General features: G+C 44.6%; 1 protein-coding gene across 1 annotated transcript in view; it reads right to left on the reverse strand.

Moving 5' to 3' along the window:
* Nucleotides 1-9,824, reverse strand: part of Znrf3 (zinc and ring finger 3) — a 169,810-nt gene that overhangs the window by 142,438 nt on the left and 17,548 nt on the right. The gene's annotated exons all lie outside the window — the stretch shown is intronic.

Genomic DNA, 9,824 nt, shown 5'->3' on the forward strand with positions numbered 1-9,824 from the left:
TTCTTTTTTTTCCCCCCCGGAGCTGAGGACAGAACCCAGGGCCTTACGTTTGCTAGGCAAGCACTCTACCACTGAGCTAAATCCCCAACTCAAGGAAGAGTTTTCTAACCATCAGCTCTCTGCAAATAAAAAATGGCACCTCCATTGGGGAGGGGGAACAAGAGACACCTTAAAGAGAAACTGAGCTCCTTTAAGTGCGAGACCAGGGCCTAGAAGCACATCAAAAGCTGCTGAGGCTTGATGCTTCCCAATAGGGAGTCAGCTGCTGCTGATATCCCTCAGTGGGTGGACAGAAAAACTGTGGTGTACACCTTTAATATTCCCAACACTGGAGAGGCAGAGGCAAGCAGCTCTCTGTGAATGTGATGCCAGCCCTGCCTACATAGAGTTCCAGGACAGCCAAGGCTACAGTGAAACTCTGCCTCAAAAAAAGTTCAGGGGTGCTAAGTCAACGCTCTATTAAATATGGCACTTAGTTGGAGAAGAATTGAAACTTCTCACCTCAGAGTTTTTCCTTTTTGAACCTCAGAGAGTAATATCTAACCTAGCCAAGCTTGTGCCATACACTCTTCCAACTTTTACGAATTTATTAAGGTAGACAAACCTGGAAAGTAGATCCGTTCAACTCAGCCCAGTACTTCCAAGGCAGCTGGACCTCAGAAACAGACCACCATAACTTACAGCGTGAAAGTAATTTTGGGAAACATAGCCACACCAACCCCAAGATGGTAACCCAATAGAGGGAGGCTTGAACACTAGCCAGTGATCCTTCCAGGTTTTCCAAACACATCTAACCTGAAAACAGCTTGCTAAATTGTCACAATAAAAGCCACCACTGCTTCTTGCTAGCCCTGTCCCCCAAAATGCCCCAGAACAAGTTTCCTGGGTCCAGAGCTAGGCTCATTTTGGGGTTATGCCGTATGCTCTTGCATGGCATGGCTTCTCCCTCCTTTCATGCCATCATTCACAAAGACCATGATCTGCTGAGCTAATGTTAAAAACATTCCCATCGTCTTTGAAAGGTGTGTCCTTGGTTGTAATCGTGGTAACTATATATCCCAGGGCCTTTAAGGTAGAAATGGATGTGCTCTTGGCCTAGCCTACTCATAATCCAACAGGCACAGATCCTAAACCAGCCTAAGGGAACAGAATCTGCCCGAGTTCTTTGGGTTCTGTGAGAAAGTTTTATGATCAAGTATATTTGGGTGATGCCAAATTAAACAGAATACATTTTTTCTCCTGTAGCTTTGCGCCCTTCCTGGAACTCATTCTGTAGCCCAGGCTGGCCTCGAACTCACAGAGATCCTGGCTCTGCCTCCCGAGTGCTGGGATTAAAAGCGTGCGCCGCCACCGCCGCCGCCGCCGCCACCACCACCACCTGCTTCCCGTAGGATTTTTTAAGAGCTATTAATTCACTAACACACAGCACAGTATAAAATTTCTAGCCGGGCGTTGGTGGCGCACGCCTTTAATCCCAGCACTCGGGAGGCAGAGGCAGGCGGATCTCTGTGAGTTCGAGGCCAGCCTGGGCTACCAAGTGAGCTCCAGGAAAGGCGCAAAGCTACACAGAGAAACCCTGTCTCGAAAAACCAAAAAAAAAAAAAAAAAAAAAAAAAAAAAATTTCTATGAGGGAAGGAAATGTAATAAATATCATTTCTCAAAGTTAGTTCATAGAATTCTTTCACACTGGGACATTCTGCAGTATTGGTGTCTTTTTTGAAGATACCTTAAGAAAAACTCATCCTGGGCATGCTTCACAGAAACCTACTTAGCAGTGCACACCTTTAATCCCAGCACTCAGGAGGCAGAGGCAGGTAGATCTGAGTTTGAGGCCAGCCTGGTCAGCAGAGCTAGTTCCAGGACAGCCAGAGCTACAGAGAGAGACCCTGTCTCGAGAAGAAAAAAAAAAAAAGAAGAAGAAGAAGGAGGGGGAGGGGAGGGGAGGAGAAGGAGGGAGGGGAGTGGAAGATGCCTTCAACCCCAGCACTTGGGAGGCAGAGGCAAGAGGAGTTCAAGGCCAACCTGGTCTATACAGTGAGCTCCAGGACAGCCAAGACTATATAGAGACCCTGTCTCCAAAAAACAAACAAAAAAGTACACATCTATTTAAATACAGGTGTGCCTAGTGTCCTGAAAAATTTTAAATATTCCTAAACCAAATTAAATCAGCCACTCCACGATGGTAGAATGGCTCAGCAGTTAAAAGCACAGACCACTCTTTCAGAGGACCCAAGTTTGGTTTCTAGAATCCGAGTCCTGAGACTCACAACTGCCTTTAACTCCAGCATGAGGGGACCTGACACCCCTCATGTATGCACACCTGCACTATGTGGCAAATAAATACAGGCATATACACATGAATAAAAATGAATTCATCTTAAATCAAGTCACTCAGTAAAGACCCAAATTAGTGAGAGCTAGAAAACTCTGTCCTTGAGCCTCAAAGTCTTTGTACCCAGAAGAACAGTCAGGAAAGTCTGCCTGTCTCCCCAGGATGACCCTCACAGAAGGGCTTGTGGACTCCTAACTGTAATGCAGCACAGCCAAGAGATAAGGAGCAACTGTAATCTAGCTGGCTAAAAAGTAAGAGATAATGATCAAGTTTGTTTTTTTAAAGGAAAGGGGGGGGGCACAAAAGGAAACTAAGATCTAGCGGAGCTGACACTGTGAGAAGCAGGGTAAGGAAACCAACCCAGTTAAATATTCTGAAGAAAACTGCCTGCACTGGCCTGGTTCATTCTGCACCTCTTGCCCTAAATAAAAAAGCTGACACGTGCTTTGGTTCTGGCTAGAACAAGCACTGTTTCTGGAACAGCTCCACCTTGGTTACGTGTTTCTACTTTAAACATTCCACAGTTGCTGAAGGCCTCCCAGGAGCATCTGCTCCCGTTTCTCCTGCAGGAAAGTGTTTGTTTAGTTTGATTACAACTTTGAAGAGGGGTAGGAATTCTGGCTCAGAAGAATTTAATGGCGGGCCCTTCTCTTACATAATTTGTAAACAAACAGAGTTTATCCCAGTGTGGCTCATTTGGCTCACTGGCTGGATTTAAAAAAAGAAAAAAGAAAAAAAAAATCTCATTCAGTTTGGAGAAGCCACAATAAGGCCCATCAATAACCAGAAAAAAGTCCAAACCAGCCTATCATTCTGTTGCCTAATCCTAAACTAGGGATGGGAAGTGCTTACATGCTATCTGTTAAAACCCAGGCCTGTCCACAGACATCTTCAGACTGAAGGGTGTGGGACAGAACTTAATCTGGTGAACTGATCTCCAGAAGTGTTCACACACTCCAGGTCTATTTTTCAAAACTTCAGAAAGTAAAGTTGAGCCAAGGTGAAATGCCATAACAGCAATTTTCTCCCAAAGTGTTGTGAACAAGTAGAGAGCAATTTGTTACTAATAACACTAAAAGCCAAAGCTGGTATATTTGTCTTTAATAAAGTGAATTCAAGACTGTCACATGATTGTCACTCCCTGACATTCCAAACTATTTTCTTCATAGGAGGAACAGCTGGACCAGCCCCTGCTAACTGTGCTGCTGTAGACCATGGGGAAAGAGAGAGGTCATGCCATCAAAACTCTAGCACTGCACACAGATGCCATGTTTTCTGCCTGAGGGACCCATTGGTCTCTAAGATAGAAGTTCAACACCTCAAAGCCATCCCTACCTTCTAAGCTAGGTGCCCTCCTCTCTCCCCAGGTAGGTGCTCTCCCACCTAGCTGAAATCCAGCTACAGATCTCCTTCTCCTGGAATTCTGACTTGAGGCCACATGCCTGCCAGTCTACAGATGTAAGGACTAAGGATCAGGAAAGGAGAGCTGGTCTCATTTCAGTGTCATGATAAGGCTATACCTCACATGGTCTTTCCTTTCTCCTGACTTTGCCCTGAGCATAGTCATGCCAGGTGACGCAGATCTACACAGCAAAAATAAGGCCCTGCGGAGTGTCAACCCAGCTTAAGTCTCAGCAAAGGAAGTGAAGCATCAGGGGCAATTCCAAGAACAGGCCTTCAATAAATGGAGCATAGCCCAGGACCATTCTGATTTCGAGACATACCTTTGGCCTTAGGCATGTAGCACTCAGCCTGTGTAAGCATCACTGCTGCCATCTGAGGTTCATATTCCGTCTTTTCCAATGGCCAATAAACCTAACCCAGCAGATTCCCAAAAGGAGATAACCATGATTCCATGAGCACTATCCAGAAAGCCACAAACTCTACATCCATGAACTCTCTCTAAGAGACTCCAGCAAAGGTACTTACTGTCTTTTCCTGTGAGAACTGCATCTCTAAGAATTCAAGCATACAGATCTGATTTGCATAATTGTTCTATTCCTGCTAGGGTGAGTTTGGTTTGAGGATTTTCACAAAAATAAATAAATAAAATAAAAACCATCCTGGTCTAAAGGATCTAAATGGAAAATACATGCAGAGTGAGACTGATACACAAAGCCTTGGAAAGGGTCCTAGCTTCAAAGCTGTTGGCTCTAGTTGCTGCTGTCCCCAACCAGCAAATTTCCCCAGACAATAGTTAAGAGCAGGACAGCCGCCGGGCGGTGGTGGCGCATGCCTTTAATCCCAGCACTCGGGAGGCAGGGGCAGGCGGATCTCCGTGAGTTCGAGGCCAGCCTGGTCTCCAAAGCGAGTTCCAGGAAAGGCGCAAAGCTATACAGAGAAACCCTGTCTCGAAAAACCAAAAAAAAAAAAAAAAAAAAAGAGCAGGACAGCCTTTAGCAGAGCTTTAGATAGCAGTTCAAAATATTAAACCTTCTTCATCCAAAAATACCAACTACAGCCGGGCGGTGGTGGCGCACGCCTTTAATCCCAGCACTCGGGAGGCAGAGGCAGGTGGATCTTTGTGAGTTCGAGGCCAGCCTGGGCTACCAAGTGAGTTCCAGGAAAGGCGCAAAGCTACACAGAGAAACCCTGTCTCGAAAAACCAAAAAAAAAAAAAAAAAATACCAACTACAACACTAGGCCTTTGACTGGGGATCCGTGATCTGCACTACACCATGGGCTTCATGTTTACTCCCACCAAGACAAATCTAATCACCAATTTCTTTTTGTTTTGTTCTGTTTTGTTTTTCAAAACAGGGTTTCTCTGTGTAACTTTAGAGCCTATTCTGGAACTCTCGCTGTAGCCCAGGCTAGCCTTGAACTCACAGAGATCCGCCTGTCTCTGCCTCCCGAGTGCTGGGATTAAAGGAGTGTGCCACCATCACCTGGCCTATCATCAATTTCTAAAATCTAAATGGGAAGCAAGCCACTGTACTATCAATGCAGACCCTTCCCTTTTCTCCACCAAACACAAACTGCACCCAGCCGATCCAACAGCCAACAATCCAGCTAAGCCTCAAGAAGGGTCAATGCAGAATGGATTTTTCTTCTGTTCCTACTTTTTGACAGTAGGGGAAGGGACACACAGGGTCAGGAGTACTTCATGACATAGGGTAAACTGATGGATGATCTGTATCATTGGAATTGCAAACCGTGAAGGTTAGAGAGAGAGCTCAGAGTTGGCCTCCTGTGTACTGCTTTTCTAGGACCTGAGTTCAATTCCCAGCACCCATGTCAGGTGGCTTACAAATGCCTCTAATTGCAGACTCCCTCTCTGATCATCTGCAGTTATGTGCACATACACATAATTTAAAGTAATAAAAATAAATACTTTTAAAAAAAGAGAAAGAGTGGCGGTGGCGCACACCTTTAATCCCAGCACTTGGGATGCAGAGGCAGGAGAATCTCTGTGAGTTCAAGGCCAGCCTGGTCTACAGAATGAGTTCTAGGACAGCCAAGGATACACGGAGAAACCCTGTCTCAAAAAAGACAAAACAAAAACAAAAACAGAAACAGAAACAGAAAGGAAAGGAGGGAGGGAGGGAGGGAGGGAGGGAGGGAAAGAGGGGGAGGGGGGAAAGAAATGCAAACATCACTACACCAGCTCCAGTGAGTCTTGGTCTTCTTTTTACTCAAACGCTGCTAGTTAGTGATGGCCATATATACCCTCCAACAGATTTGCACAGTAGACAATACTATTTCAGAGTTGTTTTCTAGCTTTCCAACTTGACAGGAAAGTCATAGAAATGACCTTGAGTCTATTTTAGGGAGAAGCTTACAGAAATAATAGCAATTGCTTCCTATGAGTCTTATGGTCTAGATATGTTAAATATGTTATGATTCAACTGAACAGTGACTGTACACTGACATCTACTCTGGACCAAGCACCATGGGCAAAGTAAACAATTCTATCATGTAGCCATCCTTCACTGTGTGCAAAAGAATCAAGGGAATACAGCACAGAGCCTATGTTTCAGCACTGTCAATGACTGAAACCGTGGAACCTTGCAGAGGAAAACAGCTACAGGCAGTAACTGAATCTGAACATGGTGCTGGAGAGAAAACCAAATCAAAGCAAAATCTTATCAACAAATCCCCATGGAGCCAGACCATGAGAAAGCACGGATACCATCTGGGCTCCATGGGGAACCAAACCGTCACCACCTGCTCCCTTGGTAGTACCTTCTTAAGTACTGTAAGGTTCTTACAGAGAAGAGACCAGAAAATTTAAGAGAAATTAGATAAGATTAAATAGTTGAAGGATAGCACAGGGCCATGAAAGATAAACTGGAAATTAACTAGAGTGTATCAGTGCTATTTGGTACCTTAGGGTTTTATTTTTCAGGAAATCTTTTTTCAGCTATCAATTAACATTTTTAATTTTAGGTCCAATTCTCCTAAGAGGGGAAATGGAGGGGGGTAGGGGGATGGGACACACAACCAGCTTGACAGGATAGTCCCTCCTAGCATCATCTGGCTTCAATGAGGCACTCAGAAGCATCTGCTTAAAGAGAATGTAAAGCTCTTCATCAGTGGCTCTGTCCTGAGCCAAGCTGTAAATGACAGGCCTCCCAGATGTAGCTGCCATGCTGTTTTCTAATGACAGGACTATGAACTCCTTCAAACAATGACAATTTGGTAGCATTAAGTCACCAATGTATTCTTTTATTTAACCTTTTTAATTCTTTAGAGGTAGAAGCTAAATGACCCATGCTACTGATGAGAAAACAGTTCACAGAGGTTAGATGACCTGGCCAAGGTCGTAATGGTCATACCACTGCCACTGGCAGCGGCAAAGCTGACACTGTGGCTCTTACATGGCAAAAACCTGTCAGCTCTGAACTCTCAGAACATAACACACAGGAGATTTAGCCTCGAGACCCGCCCCCCTTTAAAACCTGTATAAGCCTAGCAAACCACCACAGTATACACCTACCCAGAACTACCATGAAGTAAGGCTACAAACACAGTCTTGAGTTTCAGCTAGCTTTTCTAGTCACCAGCTGTATTAAATCTCACTGCCCTTTGGTGTCCTCATCCGAAATCACAGGGAGGAAACCTCATCACTCAGCATCCTCCTAAGGATCTGGTGACACAGTGTAAAGCCCAAGGACAGTGTCTAACAGAGCACCCATTCATTCAAACATTTCATCAACCACCTATGTGACCTTCAGTCCCACAAAGCTATGTAGTAGCAGGCAGAGCCAGCCGGGCTAGAGGGAAGTCATGAAGTATCCTGGCTTCTGTCTGTCTCGGCCAGGTAAGAAACAGGGGGCCAAGAGTTCAAAAACTTGGATTGTTTCACAAGCAGAATGTTTACCTGAGCCCAAGCTGACAGGCCACTGTCCTCTCTCTCTGCCACATGTTTTCATTGGTACAAAGTTTCTTTCTTTCTTAGTGGCTTAACAAATCTCTACACTATAGCCTTGTTTATCCCATTCCTGAGATGGAAGTCTGATTCTCTAGTATTTTAGACAAGTCTAGTACAGCCACATGAAGCAAACCTACAATCAAGAGAGCATTATCTTCAAGGATCCATTTCAAGTCACAACTTCTGGAGGTCCAGACACCCCAGGCAGACAGAGCAAGACATGGCCACTGGTCATCTTTCACATACACCGCACAAGGCTCCACACCAGTCTGAATGCTTTCAGGTTGTCAGAAAACAGACTCCCAAGCCAAATCTGAAAAGAACTCTACATTTAGAAGGTCAAGGGACAAAGAGGAAAAAGTCAAGGGACAAACAGAAGTGCCTCAAGCAATCTCAAGTGGACAGTATGATACAGAGAGAGGGCCTTTACTGAAGAGGCAAGAAGAGTTGGCGGCCTGTGTGTTGATGCAGCCACCGTCCTCATCAAGGCTGCAAAGGAAGCAAAAATAAACCAGCAGGATAAAAAGAAAGCTGCTGCATGAGGAAGAATTTTGCTCCAGTTTTTAAAAAAAGATCGAGAGACAGAAGAAGAGAAAAAGAAAGCACATACTGAAATGATCTAAAGCTGCCTATAAATATTTGGGAACATCAAAGGCGGTCCTGTTAAATTAAAAATGCTGTCACACAGATAGGAACTAGCCTCTAGCACTGCCAGCTTCAACATGTGAGCCTGTGATCTGAGGAGTGAGGGCTCAGCTCCTCAAGAAATCTGATTCACTAAAGAAAAAAGTGAACAAGCAGTTGAGTTTTAATAAGGGCATTAAATACCTTAGGAATGAGCTAATTAGAGTTTAACTCTTTCAAGATTGTCGAAGCTCTTAAGAATGCTGTAAAGTAAGCTCCCTCCAGAATCTAGTTAAATTGCTCTCGAAACCTGCACCGTAAAGAAAGTATTAAAATGGCACCTTAGGACTTCAAAGCTGATAACTCCCAACAGGTCAGCTCAGACACGGCAGGCAGTGGCTATTTGGGAAGCTACAAGAGGGGGTAATCAAGAACTGTTTTCTGGGGTGAGGTAAGGTGTGGCTGCATACTTGTTTAGAGCCAGTTTTTTTTTTTTTTTTTCTAATATAGATAAGACCAAACTCACTCTTTAATCCCAGGTATGTACCCTGTGAATTCCCCTTAATCCAACAGATTGTGGACAGATTCAGAGTCAGGTAGGAAGCCCTGTTGACATCACTCATTCACTCAGACAAACTAAACACAAAATTATAACTGATTCTCCCAGACATACTCAAGGTCACTAACAGAAGTCACCCAACCGTTTTCCTTGCACATACCCTCAATCGAATCCCAAGGGGAAGAAAAAAAAAAAAAAAAAAAAAAACCAAGTTCCCAGTCAATAAAGCTTCATCCTAACAGCAAACCCTTCCTTCGACCTTAAAAGAATGAGTAAAGTACTCATTGTGAAACATACCTCTAATCCCAGCACTTGGGAGTAGGGGCAAGAGGATCAATAGTTAGAGGTCATTCTCAGCTACAATCAGGGCCAGACTGAGCTACAAGAGACCCCTGTCTTAAAAATACATACACCCTTCAATGGGCATCTTTCCATCACCTAGTTTTAAGAATGTGAAAGGAGGTAGCCAATGATGAAAATCACCTTCTCCATTCAAGGACAGGAATGTTCAGCCTAGCCTTTGAGGGTGGGAGTGAGGGGGACAGAGGAGGGTAGATTTTAAAGGCCAACAATGCACTTCAATCATTTCCATTTTAGAAAGAGCCAATATGTCTAATTTGAGGGGTTAAGATTAATAAAGTATTTGCTTTGGCAAATTTCATGCTGGATTAAACCAAGTGCTCAAGTCATTTGTGCCTGCCACATAATTAGGCCCACAGTGTGGACTCAATATACCACAGCTCTCTCCTGCTATGAAGGACAGAATCAACACACACACACACACACACACACACACACACACACACACACACACACACAGGCCCGCCGCCGCCGCCGCCGCCGCCACCTCTGCTGCCCACTTTCCTTCAGAGCAGCCTTGACCAAATGCAGACCATGAGACTCAGGAAAAACCAACAAGGTGACCTAGAAGCAC

The sequence above is a fragment of the Peromyscus maniculatus genome, chromosome 10 (assembly GCF_049852395.1).
Source record: "Peromyscus maniculatus bairdii isolate BWxNUB_F1_BW_parent chromosome 10, HU_Pman_BW_mat_3.1, whole genome shotgun sequence".
NCBI lineage: Eukaryota > Metazoa > Chordata > Mammalia > Rodentia > Cricetidae > Peromyscus > Peromyscus maniculatus.